This window comes from Ornithorhynchus anatinus, chromosome 9 (genome assembly GCF_004115215.2).
Source record: "Ornithorhynchus anatinus isolate Pmale09 chromosome 9, mOrnAna1.pri.v4, whole genome shotgun sequence".
Lineage (NCBI taxonomy): Eukaryota > Metazoa > Chordata > Mammalia > Monotremata > Ornithorhynchidae > Ornithorhynchus > Ornithorhynchus anatinus.
This window is the reverse complement of record NC_041736.1, coordinates 47,971,607-47,992,494: the sequence shown is the minus strand read 5'-3', so window position 1 is coordinate 47,992,494 and position 20,888 is coordinate 47,971,607.

The following is a 20,888-nucleotide window of genomic DNA, read 5'->3' as shown; positions in this document are numbered from 1 at the left end:
GGGATTAAGAGTGTGAGCCCCAAGTGGGACAAGGACTGTGCCCAACTGATTAACTTGTATGTACCCCAGCACTTAGAATAATGCTTGGCACATAGTAAGTGGTTAACAAGTACAACAACAATGATAATAATTGTAATTATTATTATTTTATTAATTTTATTAATAAATACAAAACAGAGCATCTGCTCTAAAAGATCTTGCCATCTATCTGGGAAGCCAAGCAAACATATATTGCCACAAAAAATCAGCATAGTCTAATGGGAAAAGCACAGGCCTGGTAGTCAGAGGACCTGGGTTCTAATTCCAACTCTGCCTCTTTTCTGCTGTGTGACCTGGGGCAAGTCACAACGTCTCTGGGCCCGTTACCTCATCTGGAAAATGGGGACTAAGACTGTGAGCTCCATTTGCGACGGGGACTGCGCCCAACCTGATTACCCTGTATCTACCCTGGTGTTTAGAACAATGCTTGACTCACTGTAAGTGCTTAACAAATACTATAACTATTATATAAAATAGGTTAATAAATTAGCGAGTGTAGCCTAATTGAAAAAGTATGGGCCTGGGAGTCAGGAGAACCTGGGCCTATTCCCAACACTCCTACTGTTCTCCTATCTGGGCAAGTCTTTCCTCTCTGTGCCTCAGTTTCTTCATTTGTAAAAGGGCATTATGATTCCTATTCTCCCCAGCTATTAGACTGTGAGTCTCGGGGGCACAGGAGTGTGTCTGATCTCCTGATTCTGTAGCTACTCCAGCATTTAGCACAGTTTTTGACACTGGCGTTTAATAAATATCATCCCTAAGGACGGGAAATATATGAGTGATAAACCAATATTGCCCGTGAATATTGAAGTTGCTGATGGAATGGCATTACCAGAAAGGTGAGGAACTGTCGGAGACTGCATCTTGAAGGAGTGACATTTTAGTAAGGAGTTCAATACTGGGGCAAAAGCATGAACAGTATGTTGTAGATAAGAGTCCTCTGCAAATCAACATTAAAGGCTAACTTGGGAAGAGTAAAAAGTTCAGTGGGAGAAGTGAGCCAACCTGCGAAAGGGAGTTTGTTGATGGAGAACTTTAAAGAGAACTAAAATCTCTTTGTCTGCAGCTTTCCTCGACTGTGTAAAGGGGGACATGATGGCAGTCGACTTTACAAGCCAGTCATAAAGCAGTTGTTAAAAATCAGTGGGAAGCACTTTGCAAATACAGTGTTAAATTAGTGCTTAATAGCACAAGATAATAGTACTCGTCAACTTAACTAATGGAAAACATGAATTCTTCTGGGACAATTCACATCAGCTTCTTGCCTCTCCAATATTTGTTATGGTTGACTTGAATAAATATTCCTAGGCTCCTCCCCTGCACTGGATCAAGGTTTAACTTGTTACACACATAAAAATAAATCAACTCCTTGTTCCTTTACTACATTTTTCCAGCTTTGTCATTCTGTCTAGAAGCGCGATGCCCGGTTACACCAAGCATGGCCGTGCATGTTAATAAACCATTTCCAAACTCTCCTCGCTGATCTCTAAGCAACCCTCCTTGGAAATAAATATTCGACGAGCACCTGGTAAAAGATACTTTCCTTTGAGCCGGGGCATTTCAAAAGCAGCTGACAGAGTCCTTTAAGTAGAAGCGCAACTGGGATGCTGCTTTTCAAATCAAAAGGAAGGTACAGAAGGATGTGGCACCTTGCCAGGTGTTTAATGCTTTCGGGGCAAAGTACAACGACTTGAGCTTCTCCAGCCTGATTGACAAACCAAAACCCTGACGTAGCAAGGTTAACAGTTTAGCTCTCTTCCACCAAAGATTGGGGATTGGGGTGACTTGTGCCTGCCCATAAATATTCACTTTGATATCGGCATGATGGGGTGGTGTAAGCCTCCTTCAGGAACCACAGATGGCCTGAGGACACCTGAGGAATTCCAGCTGAGGAGAATGGCAGGTGTTCTCCATTTGTGAGCCGTGGCCGCTTTTCATAATTCTTGGTCTTGATCTGCCGAAGTAGTTTCTGCACTCATTCCCTGGTTAAATGACTCGAGGACTAGTTTTATCACAAGAGGTCTCTTCAAAACCCGTTTGATGAATTGGATGGGGACATCAAACGTCAACACATCCCCAGATGTCATGCTAGAGCCAGGTTTTCAGATTTCAGTTTTTCCTTTTGTGAATCACCTGGGTAGCAGGAGAAATATGCTTGGCGATGGAGAACGTTATGCCCGTTTACCAAATTAGTAAAAAGCATTCGAAGTCGAGGGTTGTTTTCTTTTTCCTCTCCATCTGGGCTTAGCTAAGATCATTACCGTGTGTCAGAAGGATTCATTTAGGACATATTGAAATAGAAAAATGTAGGAAAGGAAAACGCTTCAAAATGTATATCCTCAGTGGCAATTTCCCTTGCTTCTTAGTAACGTGCCAAACCCCAAATTTCTAAAATTCCATATCTACACTTTTTCCTCTGAAAGACATGTCTTTTGCAGAGTGCCGACATCCAGAAATGGAGGAGTTTCTGTTCTGGGACAACTCGCAGGTTTAGCAGCTGAATTAAGCAGATGTGAATGATGAGTCCCAGAGGAGTCTGACGAACCTGACCTGCGTGGTCTGAACACTTAATTGTGGCCCTGCCAGCCATTGCAAGGTGCTTGCCCTGATTCTAAGGGAAGGGCAAACAGGCTCATCTCTCCTGCCCTGTTGGATGATCGGGAATGGCAGTAGCGAGAGGAGTGATCCCAGATCTACAGTGTCAAAGTCTTGAGACAAGATTTATCTCTGCCCCGGCATCCTAGGACTGATATTTAACCTCAGGGAGGGAAATGAGAAGCACTGTGTCCTAGTGGATAGGCAGGGGCTTGGGAGTCAGAAGGACCTGGGTTCTAATCCCTGCTCCAGCACATTTGTCTGCTGTGTGATAGTGGGCAAGTCACTTCTCTGTGCCTCAGTTACTCCATCTGTAAAATGGGGATTAAGATGGCAGCCCGATGTGGGACAGGGGCTGTATTCAACCTGCTAAGTTTGTATCTACCCTAGTGGTTAAAATAGTGCCTGGTGCACGGTAAACATTTAACCAATACCATAAAAAATGCTCAGTGGTTCTTCTGTATTTCTCTCTAGTAGGGAATAAGACTATTCCAGAGTCAGAGAACCTATTTGGTTTGGTAGTTCTATCAATCAATCAATTGCATTTATAGACTGATTACCCTGCAGAACACTACTAAAACTTAGAGAGTACAATAAATTTAGGGGACACAATTCCTGCCTTCAAGGAGCATACATTCTAACAGATGAGACTATCCAATTCTCTTCACCCACTACCCAAGAAAGGCTTCAGTTTCCCTTCTCATTCTGTCCTTTTTTTGGTTGTTATTGGGTTTTTATCATATTCTTTTACATGTTATGTGTCAAGCACTGTTCCCAGATGGGGGTAGAATCAAGGTTATCAAGAAGGATAAAGTCCCTGTCCCACATTGGGCTCACAATCAAGTAGGTGGGAGAACTGATATTGAATCCTCATTTTGCAGTTGAGGAAACTAAAGCACAGAGAAGTTAAGTGACTTGCCCAAAGTCACACAGCAGGCAAGTGGCAGAGCCAGGATTAGAACCAAGATCTTCTGGCTCCCAGGCCCGTGCTTTACCCCAGGCCACGCTGCTTCTTTTTACTAAAAAAAGTAGCATTGTCATTTTACAAGTGCAATCATTTCCCCTCAAGGCTGAACGCTATCCTTGTCCCTCTGTTTTTCCCTACGGCGATTTCCCCTGTAGCCTAGGATGGACAAGATTTCCTAACTTCCTGAAAGGAGTCCAATCAATCAATCCTTGGCATTTATTGAGTGTTTACTTTGTGCTGAGCACTCTTCTAATCACTTGGGAGAGCACAATACATTTGGGATAAATGATCTCAAAGAGCTCACCATCTAAACTGCCTCATCTTATCTAGGAGAACATTTTGAAAAGTCAGAAACAATGTGCTACAGCATTGGACTTCACAGCCTTTATGCTAAAATGTTTTTAGCCTCATGCTTTTTGCTTCTCTAACTTGGTATTAGCTCCACTTATAATGATCCAAACCTTCCTTCTTCCTGATACGTTCCTATCTTCTTCTCCTGCTTGTCATTAGGCCTAGAGAACATGAATATCTGCTTTGATTCAATAGTCAATTACCCCTGCCCCATCCCAAGCCCCAGATGGTCTTTATGAAAATTAATAGACAATAAAGGAGTAGCAGAGCACACTTTTTTAAGCCTCTGCCTTATTTCCACTGGCTACCCCACCCCTGTCTGTTTTAGGTTCTGGGCAGGTGGGCCAGGGCTTATTTTCATATTGTCAAAAAAGTAGGTTAGTGAATTACAGATTTGATATGTTGAAAGAGCAGCGAGATAATGCATTTGCCTAACTGAAAACCCACTTCAACTTCAAAGAGTTCAGTGTGTAATTAAACTGCACCCTTTCCGCTGTTCTTCCTGAAACGGGAGGGCTTTGGGGAGAGTTTGAGTAGCTGGAACAGAAATGTTGGGAGAGATCAAAAAGATTAAATATGGACAAAGAATAGTGTAAGAGTTATCTGAGTCGAAAACGAGGAAAGGAGAAGATATCCCTCGAAAAAGGAAATGAGGGAAGAAAGCGCATTTAGAGTCCTGAAACTGGCACTCAAAAGCCATCACATATGGGGCTTTCTATGTAAAGAATTTGGATTTCAGTCAATTATTAAGCACTTACTGTGTGCAGAGGACTCTACTGAGTGTTTTGGAGGGTACAATACGATAAACTAAGTAGGCCCCATCTCTGTCAACAAGGAGCTCACAGTCAAAATCAACATGTGGGGGTCTAGGGAGGCATGATAGCCATGAAAACGGCAAAATCCTGTGTTCTCTCAGCAGTCTCCTGCTGGAAATCTCACTGACTTGTTGAGCGACCGTCTAAATCTTCTAATATCTCTATGCCTCAAGGAGATTCATTCTTCCTTTTGTGTCTGGGAGGGTAGTAGTAGCTCAATTTCCCAATCACAGAGGAAAGAAGAGCCTCTGGTTATCTCTTTCAGGGTCTTCTATTTTTGAGGAAAACCCCATCTGTGGGGAAACATGACCCTCCCAGCTACCATTTGCAGCTGAGTTCCCTGTCAGGGGCAAACAAGAAATGAACTAAATGGAATAAAAGCAAACCTCATGTAGCAAAATGTCTCCCTATCCTTTTGATTCCATCATGGGGCAGAGGATGAGGGGACTTTGCTGAATCGGATAGCTGGATTCTCCTTGGACTGGAGTGGGGAGACAGGAGACGGGTGGTCAACAAGGAGGTTGATAAAGTAACCAAAGCAAAATAGGATAAGTACTTGGATTAATACGGTAGCAGTTTGGGTGGAGAGGAAAGAGCAGATTGAAATGTGAGTTGACTGAGAGTGAAGAGCTAAGGATAATGTTAAGGTTAAGGGCTGCGAGACAGAGAGGATGGTGGTGTTGTCTATAGTGATGAGAAGGTCTATGGGAGGACAGGATTTGGGTGTGAAGATAAGAAGTTCTGCTGTGGACATGTTCAATCTGAGGTGAAGGTAGGGCATCCAAATAATAATAATGTTGGTATTTGTTAAGCGCTTACTATGTGCCGAGCCCAGCTCTAAGCACTGGGGAGATACAGGGTAATCAGGTTGTCCCACGTGAGGCTCACAGTCTTCATCCCCATTTTACAGAAGAGGTAACTGAGGCCCAGAGAAGTGAAGTGGCTTGCCCAAAGTCACACAGCTGACAGGTGGCGGAGCAGGGATTAGAACCCATGACCTCGGACTCCTAAGCCCGGGCTCTTTCCACTAAGCCACACTGCTTCTCTAAATACTATGTGCCAAGCACTGTTCTAAGCACTGGGGTAGGTACAAGGGAATTAAGTTGTCCCACGTGGGGCTCACAGTCTTCATTCTCATTTTACAGATGAGATAACTGAGGCACAGAGAAGTTAAGTGACTTGCCCAAGGTCACACAGGTGACAAGTGGCAGAGCCGGGATTAAAACCCACAACCTCTGACTCCCAAGTTCAGCTCTGTCCATTGAGCCACGCTGCTTCTCTATAGAGAATAGAGATGTTTTGAAGGCAGGAGAAAATATGAGACTGCAGAGAGGGAGAGATATCAGGGTTGAGAGAGAGATGTAGATTTGGGAATCATCTGCATAAAGGTCATAGTTGAAGTCATGGGAGTGAATCAGTTCCGCAAGGGAGTGGATGTAGCTGAAGAATAGAAGAGAACCCTGAACTGAACCTTGAGGGAAACCCACAGTTAGAGAGTGGCACTCAAGACTAGAATCTAGACTAGACCATTCATTCATTCAATAGTATTTATTGAGCGTTTACTATGTGCAGAGCACTGTACTAAGCGCTTGGAATGAACAAGTCGGCAACAGATAGAGACAGTCCCTGCCATTTGACGGGCTTACAGTCTAATCAGGGGAGACGGACAGACAAGAACAATGGCAATAAATAGAGTCAAGGGGAAGAACATCTCATAAAAACAATGGCAACTAAATAGAATCGAGGCGATGTACAATTCATTAACAAAACAAATAGGGTAATGGGACTTTGCATCCTATATGGCATGAAAGAGTTCTTGTAACTTACTCCTAGGTAGTAGTTTATCTAGTGGAGAAACACAGTTCAGTATCTTGCTTGAGTTATTCTTAAGAAATTACATAAATTGTTGATATTATTATTTTTTTTAACTTTGAAAGACTCTCCTTTGTAGCAAGGGCCTAAAAACACACTTTTTATTTCTCTTCCTTATTCTTAAATTAGCAATTAGCAATTCACACAAAGAGCCTACCATTCAAGACAGTCATTTAGTATGAAATGCAGTGATTCAGATCTACAGTTTATAAAAGCCTTTACCTAGTTAACCTATGAGGAAACACACAACCCACTAACACATCATCAGTCAAATTATTTGAAAAAGTCACAAGCTGAATAGTTAATGGTCCATTAAAAAGGATATATTATTAGGTATTACATTTTGCATAAAGCATATTTTCTAGGTAGCATCCAAGAACAAAGTCTTACTTTGTTTTTTTGGTTTGTTTTTTTAAATTGCAGCCTGAATTGCAGAACAAATTCTTTTCTGAAACCCAGTCTAAGAAACGATTCGGAATCTTACCCATATTAAAGAACTACAATAGCTTACAGGTACAGGAACATAACTTTTTAAATAAAAATATGAGAATATAAATTTTAATATACTAGTGTTCTTTTAGATTTTCAAGGGCTTCAAGGGCAGGTGTTCTGCTGAGCTTAATGAAAAGCTGTAGGTTTGGTTCCCTGGATTATCTTGATACAAAAGTGGTAAAGCACACAGGAAGGAGTGAAAACTATTTACTCTGAAAACCCTCATCATTATGTTGTTAATTATTAACATTCAGTCAGTTTAATTTACATTCTGGAGAGTCAGGGAGATCTGTACCTGAATTCCTTCGCATTATAGGACCATAGTTCGCCTCTATCATCGGTTGAACAGGAAATGGTCTACATTTCAAGGCAGAACGGAGTCTCAACAGCCAGGAATGGTTTACGTAAAGCCCTACTTGAAGGCAGGAGACAACTGGATAACTTCTCAAGAACTAGATGACCTTCCAAGACTGCAAGGGTTCATATCGTTTCTGTAAAACAAATCTATAGAGTATGGGAAAATGATCAATTTTTATCCTTCACAAAGCTTAAGACAATCAGATGGTTTTGGCTTTGTGTGGTCAGTGTAGCCCCCTCCCCCTATGACTGTCTGCAGATGGTCTCTATCCCTGTTTCAAATGAGTCTTTTGCAGATGTTGGTGCTTTTTTATCGCTTCAGAGAAAGCATGGCTTCCATCTGGGTCATTTTCCAAATTTCCTTTGAGTTGCCTTCATACTGTACACAGAAAATGGTCTGTTTATCAAATCTGTCTCTTTGGCGGGACTGTTCCTTTCTGCGGCTCCAAAAGGATTGTCAGCCCTCTAAATCCCCTCTGAGGGACACGGGCTTCTTCTGAAATCATCCACTTCCCCTACGCAAAATATTTCATAACATTTCAGAAGTTTCAAGGTGTGTGTCAAGAATTCTTCTTGATTTGGATGGAATTTTATACTTTAACATAGTTATCCGAATTCACTTCTGTTCAGAAATTATTCTGTTCCCTCAGTTTTCAGAAGAATAAAGTTATTCAAGCCTAAATGGGATTAATGATAATTTGACAGTTTTTGTGATGACTACATGAAAACACTAAGAGTTGACACAAAGTTTCAACTGGCATACGTGGCATAGTCTTAATAATGATAATGATGATATTTGTTAAGCGCTTATTATGTGTCAAGCACTGGTCTAAGCACTGGGGTAGACACAAGCTAATCAGGTTGGACACAGTCCCTGTCCCACAATGAGCTGGCAGTCTTAATCCCCATTTTATAGATGAGGTAATGGAGACACGGCGAAGTGAAGTGACTTGCCCAAGGTCACACAGCAGAAAAGTGGCAAAGTTGGAATTAGAACGCAGGCCCTTCTGACTCCCAGACCTGTTTTCTATCTACTAGGCCATGCTGTTTCCAAAGGATTATACCAAAAAGAGAAGTGATTGCCGCTAAGCTGAGCCAAAACTTCATCACCCTCTGGTTGGATTTAGTGGTTTAGCCTCCTTGTAGAGTCCTGATTCATCCCTACCCAATCAACCCTACCTCCTGCAACCCAGATCATCTTCCTAAAAGGCCATTTGAATCATTTTCCTCCCTCTTCCCAAACTCCCATTGCTCACCATTGTTCTTCAGACTCTCCCAAGGACTCAGTACACTGGCCTGCACACAGTAGATGTGTAATAAATACTATCTATTGATTCAAGCGAAACCTCCTAGCCACTGGGTTTAAAGGCACACCTCCATCTCTTCTCCCTCTGTACCTCAGATCAGACTCTTTGCTCTTTTTTAATGATATTTATTTTGTACTTCCTATGTGCCAGACACTTTTTTTCTTTCCTTACGATATTCATTAAGCTCTTACTATGTGCCGGGCACTATACTAAGCACTGGGGTGGATACTAGAAAATTGGGTTGGCCACAGTCTATGTCCCAGTTTCATTCATTCATTCATTCAATCGTATTTATGGAGCACTTACTGTGTGCAGAGTACTGTACTAAGTGCTTGGAATGTACAATTCGGCCACAGAGACAATCCCTGTCCAACAACGGGCTCACAGACTCAAAGGGGGAGACAAACAGCAAAACAAAACAAGTAGTCAGGCAACATCATACTCAGATGCAACTCACAGTCTTAATCCTCATTGTACATGTGAGGTAACTGAGGCACAGAGAAGTTAAGTGACTTTTCCAAAGCCACGCAGCAGAAAAATGGAGGAGCTAGAATTAGAACCCAGGTCCTTGGACTCCCAGGTCCATATCCTTTCCTCTAGGCCACTCTGCTTCTAAGCAACCTCCTAATGATACTTCATTCTCTACTCTCCTATCTCCAACCCACTGAATACACAACTTTTTCTCCTACATGGAATGCATTTCCTCCTCAAATGCACCCCACTTTCAAAGCCTTTCTTGTTCATTAATAACATTAATGATATTTGTTAAGCACTTTCTGTAACCCAAGCACTACATTAAGCCGTGAGGTAGATATAAAATAATCAATTCAGATGCAGACCCCATTCCACATCAAGCTTACAGTCTAAATAGGTGAGAGGAAGTTTTAATCCCTATTTTACAGATGAGGTAGGTGAGGCACAGAGAAGGTAATGCCTTGCCCAAGGTGACACAGCAGGCTAGCGTTAGAGCTGGAATCAGAACCTCTGACTCTCAGGCCCAGGCTCTTCCTGTTAGACCACACTTCTTCTTAAAAGCAACCTCCTTCAGCATACAACCCCCGAATGATCCCTGGTCACGTCTTCCCATCTGCTACTTTTAGCCTTTGGGTATATGTATTTATTTTTTCCTCATATTGATTCATTTTCTGCTTATTTTCACAGGAGCAGATGTATCTGTTTTCCTTCCTGTTTCCATTGTATGTTTGCAACTTGCATCTGCCCGTCTTCCCCATTAGACTGTAAGCTCCTTGATGAGAGAATCCACGATTTCTATACAACTGCATGTTTCAATCAATCAATCAGTGGTATTTATTGAGCATTTACTGTTTGCAGTACTAATCACTGTACTAAGTGCTTGTGAGAGTACAATAGAGCAAATAGAGATGCTCTCCATTTTCTGACTTACTTGGGCGCTCTGCTCACAGCGGTTGTTCCATAAATACTCGTGAAGATGATAAAATTTGATCAGCATGCTTAGAGATTCACCTACAGTATACTGAGAAATGTTGGTTTGTGAAAAAACAATCCTTTTTCAATTTAGTTTTCAAAATTATCCTCTTAGGAATGACATGGATCAATCAATTAATTAATTGTATTTATTGAGTGCTATGGGCAGAGCACTGTACTAAGCGGTTGGGACAGTACAAAAGGATAGAGTTGGTAGACATGTTCCTTGCCCACAACGAGTTTACAGTCTAGAGAATATCTTTTAGAAAATCACCAGTGCTGAATTACTGCATCCAAAGCAACTATATTCAGAACATAAGCAGAAGTAACAAATGGTGTTCATACACTTAAACATTAATTAACTCACACACTCACACATACATATATACAAGGAGGAATCTATATTGTTTCAGTAAGAGTTGGACAAAATCTATTGTAGATTCAAAGTCATTCATTGTCTCTAAACTCTTATTTTAAATCGATAGGCAAAGTGACACATCTATGATAGTCCCTTCACTCTCTAGCTAAAATAAAGGGGATCTCTGAGATCAGTTCATTTTGAATTCTGGCAGAGAAAGAAGCCAAGGTACAAACTGATCTTTTTTGTCTAGTTGGTGTATTCTGTGTTCTTGTTGGTTTTCCTCATGTGCCAGTGAAAAATGTAAGTTCAGATCTCCTAAACAAGAGACCAAAAGAAAAAAAAAAGTAGTCACGGAATCCAACATCTTGAGCAATTACAGCTGGTTCTCTTCATCTCTGAATGTTGCTCACAAATAATGTCCTTTTTCCCTGGGAGAACTTTGGAAAAGGGCATGAAATGCAAGAAAATCGGGGCTTAGTTGCCGTGATCAGTCCTCCATATTGAAATACCTGCTTCAGGCAACCAGCAGGTTCTGTGATAATAATGAATAAAATTGTGGCGTTTGTTAAGTCCGCACTATGCATCAAGGGCCGTTCTATGCTACGGTGTAAGTGCAAGATCAGCAGGTCCCACATCAGGCTCACATTGTAAGTGAGTGAGAAGAGGTATTGAATTCCCGTTTTACAGATGAGGGAACTGAGGCCCAGAGCAAATAAGTGACTTGTCCAGAGTCAAAGAGCAGGCAACTGTCAGAAATGCTATTAGATCCCAGGTCGTTTGACTCCCGGGCCCGTGCTCTTTCCACTAAGCCATGCTACTTTCCTGAGATGTTGGAGGCAGACAGTTGCAGCTCTCCCAGATGAGGACTATTCGCTGTGAAATCCAGATCTCCCCTACTCACCATCAGTCATCTGTCATCCAGTTTGAATCCCTAAGTGCGATGGGAGGGGAGAGTAGAAGACAAAGGAGTGTTTCAACTTATCTGCCCAGTGGCTGAATAATGTCTAGCACTCTCTCAGGTGTTCAAAGGCCTCAGCAACAGTCACAAAGACCTGAGAATTCAAAGCTCCACATTATCCCAACTCTTGTTTTACTTAAGGACCTGGCCTAACAAACGAGAATTAGAAAGTTCCCTGCATGAAGTCAATGAGGCCAGTCGCTCTGGTGCACAGCATCTCCTGGAGCTGAGGTGTGGAATAATGTCCCATTCAGGATGGGGTGAATCAAGTCAGGTTTGGCTGAGTTTCTTGACACCAGATAGTCAGATGACTGTACTTAGGTGGAATTGGAAATCCTGGGCCACTCACCTTTCGCCAGTAAACCTACTCCCCAACACTTGCCTCATTAAAATTTCAGAGCTCAATTCCCAACTTTCATTTGCCCGATTCTAGCTGAGGGGTGTAACTGAAGACCAAAAAAGGACACATGCATTCTAAGGTATGCCAGGTTTCCTAAACGACCATTTCCATATCTCTATAGAGTTTCTGGAGAAAGAAGCACATGACTAGGTGTTGGACTTTGAGTGCTAAGCAACATGCCAGGACTTACTTACTTGCTTTTAGTCTTAGCGCAGCTCCTCTCCAGAGCAAGTCCCATGCCGGCCAAGCGAAGTACGTGTTGTTTTCAAGCCAAAGGTGGCTCATTTCACCTTATTTTTGTTCCACAATTAGCGAGTGCCCTCAATGTACTGGATAAACTTCCAGATGAATTTCCCATTCTCGTATCTCCTTGGGGCTGCGGACAGACCCAGAACAAAAGTTTCCAAAATCAGGAAAAGTTATCTGGGTGTGCATTAGCCCTAGACTTTTTTTTCCAAACTTAAGACCAGGTCATCTTGCTGGCCCAGTCATTATGGAAGTGTAAACAACAGGTGCACAGCTGTCATGAGTGAAGGAGAAATTTCCATTGATTATGTCCCAGAGTCAGGTAATCTATATTTTTAGCACGATGAAGTCATTTGGGGGGGAAGGGGGGTTCCAGACAGTGCACTTTCCATCACAGAGTGAATTTCACCGAGATGGAGGCATCATTCTCAGTACCTCTTTCCCCAGAACCAGAGGCTGAGTTGCTCCAAGACTAGAGCTAAACTAGCTGCCTCACTGTTTTTCTTCTTGCCTTCTAAAAGAAGACTGTGTTACTTCAAAGTTTCTTCTTGAATTGATGGCTTTAATTCTGGGATGCAAGGGCTGTCTCCAACTCATTTGACGGAGTGCCACATGGTAGCATAAAACCCTCCCAAGAGTTGCACTGAAAGTAATTTACCGTCACTGAGCAGGAGAGATTTACAAGCAGTTAACAGACAAATCTTCTCTGGATCAGTTTTTCAGGAGGATTTTAGGAGGCATGATCTATTTTGCTTTTGTTGGGGTGGGCTGGGAAGGATTGATTCCCGCCAATAAGTCTGACGAAATGTATTTTATGCCTTACTAGAGCTCTCTCCCTCTCAAACCACAGTCAACAGATAAATATTTGGAGATCTTCTGTGATTTAGTTAATGAGCTATAGTCTGCCTCCTGTAGGCATATCGCTTGCCTATTTGTAGAGTAACGCCTTTAAGGAATGCCTACTGGATGTTTGTCTCCTCTACCTTCCCATAAGTAATATTTGCCATTACCTGGAATTTCAGATTAGAAGTGTTATGTGAATATACTGATGCTGGCAAGGAAGTTTGGAAGCAACTGTGTAGATCCTGTTAGTCATATGTTTCTATGGTTATTTATAAATATTATGATCAACCTCAGTCAATATATGCTGCTTGCAAATGATTTTTCCTTAATCACCAAAGTTGTTTTTAAGGGTAATTTAGAAATGCTTTCTAATGCAATCGATTTTTGATAGCATAATTTGAAAGCCACAGGACAAATAGTATTAGTTCCACGGGGGGGGTTTGTTCTTTTTTTTTTTTTATCTGGATAAAGATGTGGACTCTTAATCAGTTGTTTCTCTCATCTGGGAAGCAAAGAAATTATGCTGGGAGAGATGGGAATCCATATATTCTGTTCCCATCTTTCAGTCAGTGTTATTTACAGAGTGCTTCCTGTGTGCAGAGCACTGTACTAAGCACTTGGGAGAGAGTTATACAACAGAGTTTGCAGTCACATTCCTGCCCGCAAAGACTTATGGCCTAGAGGAGAGCTGACAGTATAGAGGGAGTTTACAGTCTAAAGGAGGTATAGGTCCTTATTCTGAACTGAGAACTATTGTCTTCCCTAATGAGGAGTGTTTTTCTGGGTAAAGTGAAAGAAAGAAATTCATCTAAGGGTTTATGGAGAAATATTTAATAAGTTCTACCCAGTACAAAAATCTTGGAACTAGAAGGTTCCTTTTTATTCCCAGGAGATTGTTTACTTTAATGTTTACTGAACGCTTTGCAAATGAAAATGCTATTTCTAATTGTTGCGCACTTTCATTAACAATAAAATCTTCCAAAGTAAAATTATGTTGGTCAGCATAGAACCAGATTAAAGCACCTATTCAGATGGAATGAGAATTCAGATTGGGTTCGATGTACCAAAAGGGTCTGTAGGTTCTGTTGTCCTGGAAGACATTACTGTAAAGTCTAAATATCTTAGGAATAAAGGTTTCCATGCAGTCTTCTAGTCCTTCTCCAATTAGGTCTCAAGCTGTGACATAGCTCTCAAAGCAACCCATATGCACCTCTTATGGTAACAGCTTGAGTGCAATAAACAAGAAATGGTTTCAATGATCTTACTGAAATAACAGCTTGAAAGCTGTCAAAAGTTCAGAGCTGGTTGGCTAGCATGTGCATAGGATGTGGCAGAGAAGCTGACTCAAAATTTAATAGCGGCATTAAAACACTCCCGATGACAGAATTTTGCAAGTCTCCAGGGAGGTTAAGCATCCTTGTATGAGAATTAAATAAAATAAATGTACTCAACCATAGGAATTGACAACTTTAAACAATTGTCATTAAAAACTCATGTATTGTATTACAATTTTAGCTATTGAAATTCAGAAACGTTTTAAATACGTTTGGGTAAGTGGCATATATGTGTGAAACTATTTAGATGAAGAGACGTGTGGTTTGATTTTTTGATAATTTTTTTAGAAATCTGAGGTGTAGTTTGATTTTTTTGATGATTTTTTAGAAATCAGATTAAATAACAATGGTCCTGGATAGGATAGCTCCAAAGTGTTAACGTATTATTGAAAAAACACTATCCTGCGGGCTTTCTACATTGGCAGCAGCAGAAAATAGTGTTGACCCTTTTGCTCTAATTCTCTGACATTCTCTTCTGGACTGAGAAGCCAAAATGTTTCTATTCCACAAGTACTAAAGCAAAAGTACACTAAATGGGTTTAAGCCTTTTCTAGCTGATAGATTCTTCAGCAGTTTTTGGTCACACGGCAGACAAGTGGAGCTGGTATCAGAACCCAAGTCTTCCAAATCCTAGGCCTGTGCTCTTTTCTACTAGGCCAAGCTGTTTCTATACTACTGAAACTGGTAGCAAGTTTCAGCTGCTGCTACAAGATGTGCCTGATCTTCCGGTTGTTGGAAGTGGCAGTTGAAATCAATGATTATATTATGAATTCTGTGAATTCTCAAAAGGATTTATTCCTTGATTTTCTCATGATGTCTTCTGCAAGTCTAGAGAAATGCTTCATTCAGTAGAAATTTAGTAGAGAATATTATTTCAAATTCTACATCCTTTCAGCGGAAATTCATGTCCCACGATTCTGCTACTTAGAAATAAAATGAATCAAGGAACTCAACATGTCTTTTATAAAGACATCAATTTGGCATAGAGTTTAAAGGAATCTGCATAGAATAGCAAATTTCCTGAACAATTCCATTAGTAACCCCTATAGGCCAAATTTAACATCAAATGAAAGAAGAAAATCAAAAATGGCAAAAACAATATAAAAAAGGCAAAAAACGTGACAGTATTTTTTAATGGAGTTTGTTAAGAGCTAAGTGCCAGGCACTTTACTAAGCACTGGAGTAGACACAAGCTATTCACTATACATTTAGTCTGTATCCCACATGGAACTCACAGAAGTAATCCCCATTTTACAGATGAGGTAACTGAAGCCCACAGAAGTTAAGTGACTTGCCCAAGGCCACACAGCAGACAACTGGTAGAGCCAGGATTAGAACCCAAGGCCTGATTCCCAGGCCCGTGCTCTATCCTCTAGGTCACATTACTTCCCAGTAGCCATAGATGAAAATCTTACCTCCAACTGGGAATTTGGTGATTGTTATTAAGCTATCCTATTGCTCTACCTGTGGTTAAGCCTCACCTGATGGAAGTGTTCAGAATAATGAGACCTGGTTCATCCAGACTTCTGTTCCTGCAAGAAGTTGCACATTTAGAATACATGAATGTTCTCTTTCAAAAATAACATTATTTGTGGGGGCTAGGGGAGAAATAACTGATATTATCCAGATGCTTTTCTGTGTCAGCAGAGTTGTGCTGATGATTCCACAATGCCCAGATAGATAAAAATACAATTTCTCTTTAATCACTATTTTCCTTACATTATTCTCTTATACTATCACTTATTTGCTGAGAATCAAATGATCATTTTATCCTTATAAAAAATCTGTGCTATTTGCTCATATTGGTCGAGTATTCTATAGTTGCCAATGTAGCTTATATGTATAGTAATAATAATGTTGGTATTTGTTAAGTGCTTACTATGTGCAGAGCACTGTTCTAAGCGCTGGGGTAGATACAGGGTAATCAGGTAGCCCCAAGAGAGGCTCACAGTCTTCATCCCTATTTTACAGATGAGGTAACTGAGGCACAGAGAAATTAAGTGACTTGCCCACCGTCACACAGCTGACAAATGGCAGAGCCGGGCTTCGAATCCATGACCTCTGACTCCCAAGCCCGGGCTCTTTCCACTGAGCCATGCTGCGTGTGTGTGTGTGTGTGTGTGTGTGTGTGTGCGTGCTTTCTCAAACTGAATCTGGCACTGTGATTATGGTCTTGCCATATAAATATGACAAAAAAAATTGACCTAAAAATAACACTTTTTTTGCAAAATTAATGTATTTAATGTCACTTTGTCCTTTCAAATTCACTTTGTTACCTACTGTCTCCCCTTGAGAGAGCATTTTTATGTAAATTATCTTTGACCAAATGGAGTTTTATCCACACCGATATAACATAGTGCACCCTCAAGTACAGAAGTTATGTTTTTCTTCAGGAGTGCATTGACAACTTTGAGAGGCATCTCACTCTTAGGGGAACATCACTCAGTGCACTATAGGTGTAAATCATAAAATGGTACCCTATAAAACTTGTGTGGGTATGGGTGTGTGGGGAGAGGTGTGTGCGCTGCATGCGCTCAGAAGGAGAATTTGCTAATTGAATCACATTTGATTAATTCTAATATATTTTTCTAGAAAATGATCTTAATAATGATTATTGTTGTGGTATTTATTAAGCGTTTACTATGTGCCAGTCGCCATACAAAGCACTGGGGTGGATACAAGCAAATCAGGTTGGATGCAGTCCCTTGTCCCACATGGGGATTTCAGTCTCAATCCCCATTTCACAGATGAGATAACTGAAGCACAGAGAAGTTAAGTGACTTTCCCAAGGTCATACAGCAGAGAAATGGCAGACCCAGAATTAAAACCCATGACCTTCTGACTTCCAGGCCCGTGCTCTATCCACTATGCCATGCAGCTTCTTTGTTTCTATCATCTAGATCAAAGTGTTGGAAGCTGCAAGAATCAGCTGATGACCATTTGTAAAAGTGTACAGTGATGTTTCCAAGTAAACCTTTGGTTACATCAAATAAATATAAGATGTGTGGCAATGTGGGACCAACATTCAGTTTAAAATTAAACTCAGCATTCTTACCCTTTGCATCTCAGACCCTGTTCATCTCTACCTTTGTAGGCCTTAGTAATCTAAAAATCATTTATTGTAAATCTTGATATCGTTACAATAACAAAACTGAATCATTCTAATCCATATGCCTTGACAGATTTGAAAATTGTGAAACAGGAAGTCTTAAAGATAAGTTTAGAGCTTAGAAAATCTCCCAGAGAGGTCCTGAGCTGTAGCTTTACCTTTCTTTTGCCAAAAGCAATACATTTCATTCTGGTTTCGGAATAACTGTTTCAACACAAATCACATGCAGAAACATTTTATGGGGTTCATGTTATCTATATCTCTTCTGTATTCTCTTTGCACAGATTCTTGGATTTTGACACTATTTTTCCTCTCATATAAAAACGTTCTTGTAAATTATATTTACATTTTTACAATTGGGGATCAACCTGGCATAGCTTTTTATGGTGGCGTATCCTGGAAAAGGATGAATAATGTTTGTGCATTTCAGTGAGAGATTAACATTTGGGGAACCATAGGGTTGGAATGTTTTTATCAGCTGTCACACATCACATCATAGCCCGCGTTATATGGCAGGTGTTACTTGATTTGGAATTGTGAATATCAGCAACAGTGTTGACTCCTTAAAAGCGAACAGGAATGTGGTCAAATTAAAAGTTGACACAGATGTGTTCAATAGAATGGCACGGTGCTGCTTTTCTTTAAAAAAAAAAAAACACCCCACTAGGTTGACTCAAAGAAGCTGCTAAAAGAGGTTGAGATGATTTTTGTGCCACCGACCAGCAATATATCAGCACCCAGGATCAGGTATCCATGGGTTGCCATCTCCAGGCAGTGATGGAAGTTGGTTGTGTGTTGGGAAATCCCATCTTCCTGGGGTTGGGCTGTGCTAAGTAGAGCAAGATGGCAGCTTTACATGAATAAGCCCTGCCTCATCCACTCATCCACTTCACCTGCTCCCATCCTCAACCTTGGACCATCAAAACCTCAGGTAGCTGGAGTCTCCCCACCATCTCCAACCACTATAATAATAATAAATGATAAAAATAGATTTTTGTTAAGTGCTGGCTATGTGCCAGACACTATACTGAGTCCTGGGGTAGATACAAGATCAACAGGTCCCACATTGGCTCACAGTGTAAGTAGGAGGGAGAACAGGTATTGAATCCTCATTTTGAAGATGAGGAAAGTGAGGCACAGAAAAGTAAAGTGACTTACCCAAGGTCACACAGCAGGTATGTGGCAGAGCCGGTATTAGGATCTAGGTCCTCTGATTCCCAGGCCCGTGTTCTATTCTCTTGGCCATGCTGCTTCCCGTATGATTGTGCATACATTTGTTCATTCAGTCGTACTTATTGAGAGCTTACTGTATGCAGAGCACTGTACTAGATGCTTGGAAAGTACAATTCAGCAATAAAGACAGACAATCCCTGCCCGCATCAGGCTTACAGTCTAGAAGGGGGGAGACAGACATCAAAACAAGTAAACAGAAATCAATATAAGTAAATAGAATTATAGATATATACACATCAAAACAAGTAAACAGGCATCAATATAAATAAATAGAATTTCAGATACACGCATATATACGTTAGTGCTGTGGGGCAGGGGGAGGAGGGGAAGGGCAAAGGGAGTGAGGCTTGGTGACGCGGAAGGGAGGGGGAGCTGAGGAAAAGGGGGGCTTAGTCTGAGAAGGCCTCTTGGAGGAGGTGAGCCTTCAGTAGGGCTCTGAAGGGGGGAAGAGTGATTGTTTGGCAGATCTGAGGAGGGAGGGTGTTTCAGGCCAGAGGTAGGATGTGGGCCAGGGCTCGACGGCGGGAGAGGAGAGATCAAGGCACAGTGAGAAGGTTAGCGCCAGAGGAGTGTAGTGTTGGGGCTGGGATGTAGAAGGAGAAAGAAAGGTGAGCTAAGTAGGGGCAAGGTGATGGAGAGCTTTGAAGCCAATAATGAAGAGTTTTTGTTTGATATGGAGGATACCACGTAAATGAACAAACAGGAAAATAAAAACAAGACATAGTGTTGGTATTTGTTAAGTGCTTACTATGTGCCGAGCAAGTTAGCAATCCATAGCAATACCTGTTCTATGTCATTCATCTGAGCTTGTTTCATTTTATTTTTATGTAATTTTTTTTAACTTTAACTTTATCATAGTAATTTTGATGCCATTTATGAAGTATTCCAAGTATTTAGAAATCAAATTCTATCAATGTGCACAATGCATTTCAAAGCATCTGAAATAAGCCTGTACCCAAGGGTTACAATGACAGAGAAGCTTTGAGTTCATTGCAAATAGTAAATTGTATCTTTGCTAAGAAATTAGCATTCCAGTGGAAAGGTTATAGAACCTACTCTCAAAAACACAAATCTCTGTTGTTAACTTCCTGAATGATTTGCTGATATATTTTGGAGTATAGTATACTTGGTATAAGTAGCTTACTGAGTATAATAACATAGTCTAAGTTATTTTGGATGATTAAATAATCATCCATATGACATAGCGGGAATATGTTTCTGATCGAAGGCAGGGGGATGGACCTGATGACCTTGAAGTTATCACAATACTGTGATTGCAGTTAGCAACAGTTTCTTTCTATTTTGGATGAGAGATGCTGGAATAAATATATGATTTAACTTAATAAGCAGTTGGGGCTAGAGAGATAAAATGAGATTAAACAGAGAATTGGCCCTCCTGGGATATAGTAATTATCGTGAATAATGCACACAACTTGGCCTTGTAACCTTGAGCAAAGTAATCTGGAGAAGGTCACTCTGATAAGTGATGGAAAATGGAAGAAATTATCCCTCTTATTACTTGATAGATTCAATTTCTCCAAAATGGTCCCAAAAGTACAGTTCAATTACATCTTAACCAGTCTCCCTTCCCCACTTTTATATTTTCCTGAAAAAGAATTGAAGGAAAGGTGATAGGGGTTCAAGAGCAAATAATTCAATGGAAAGTCCTCCTAAATGTGATAGAATGAAGTAGGAACAGCAGAATGAAGTAAGGACTGCAGTGGTTCCTATAGCTTTAATGTTTCTTTAAAAAAACCCTAAGAAACATTTACCATAAAGGTGGCTTTGAGGAGCAACATGGCCTACTGGTGAGAGCATGGGCCTGGGAGTCAGAGGACCTGGGTTCAAAATCCGGCTCTGCAACCAGCCTGCTGTGTGATCTGGGGGAAATCGCTTAACTTCTCTCTCCCTCAGTTTCCTCATCTGTAAAATGGGAATTCAATGCCTGTTCTCTCTCCAACTTAGACTATGAATACCCATGTGGGACAAGGGCTGAGTCCACTCTGATTAACGTGCCTCTACCCCAGCGTTCAGAACAGGGCTTGACATATACATTGTTTAACAAATATAATAATAATAAAATAATATTAGAAGTGTGTGCGTGAAGATTACTGGCTGCCAATTCTGGTCCTATTGCTCTTTAAGAAAGTTAAGTGGAAGCTG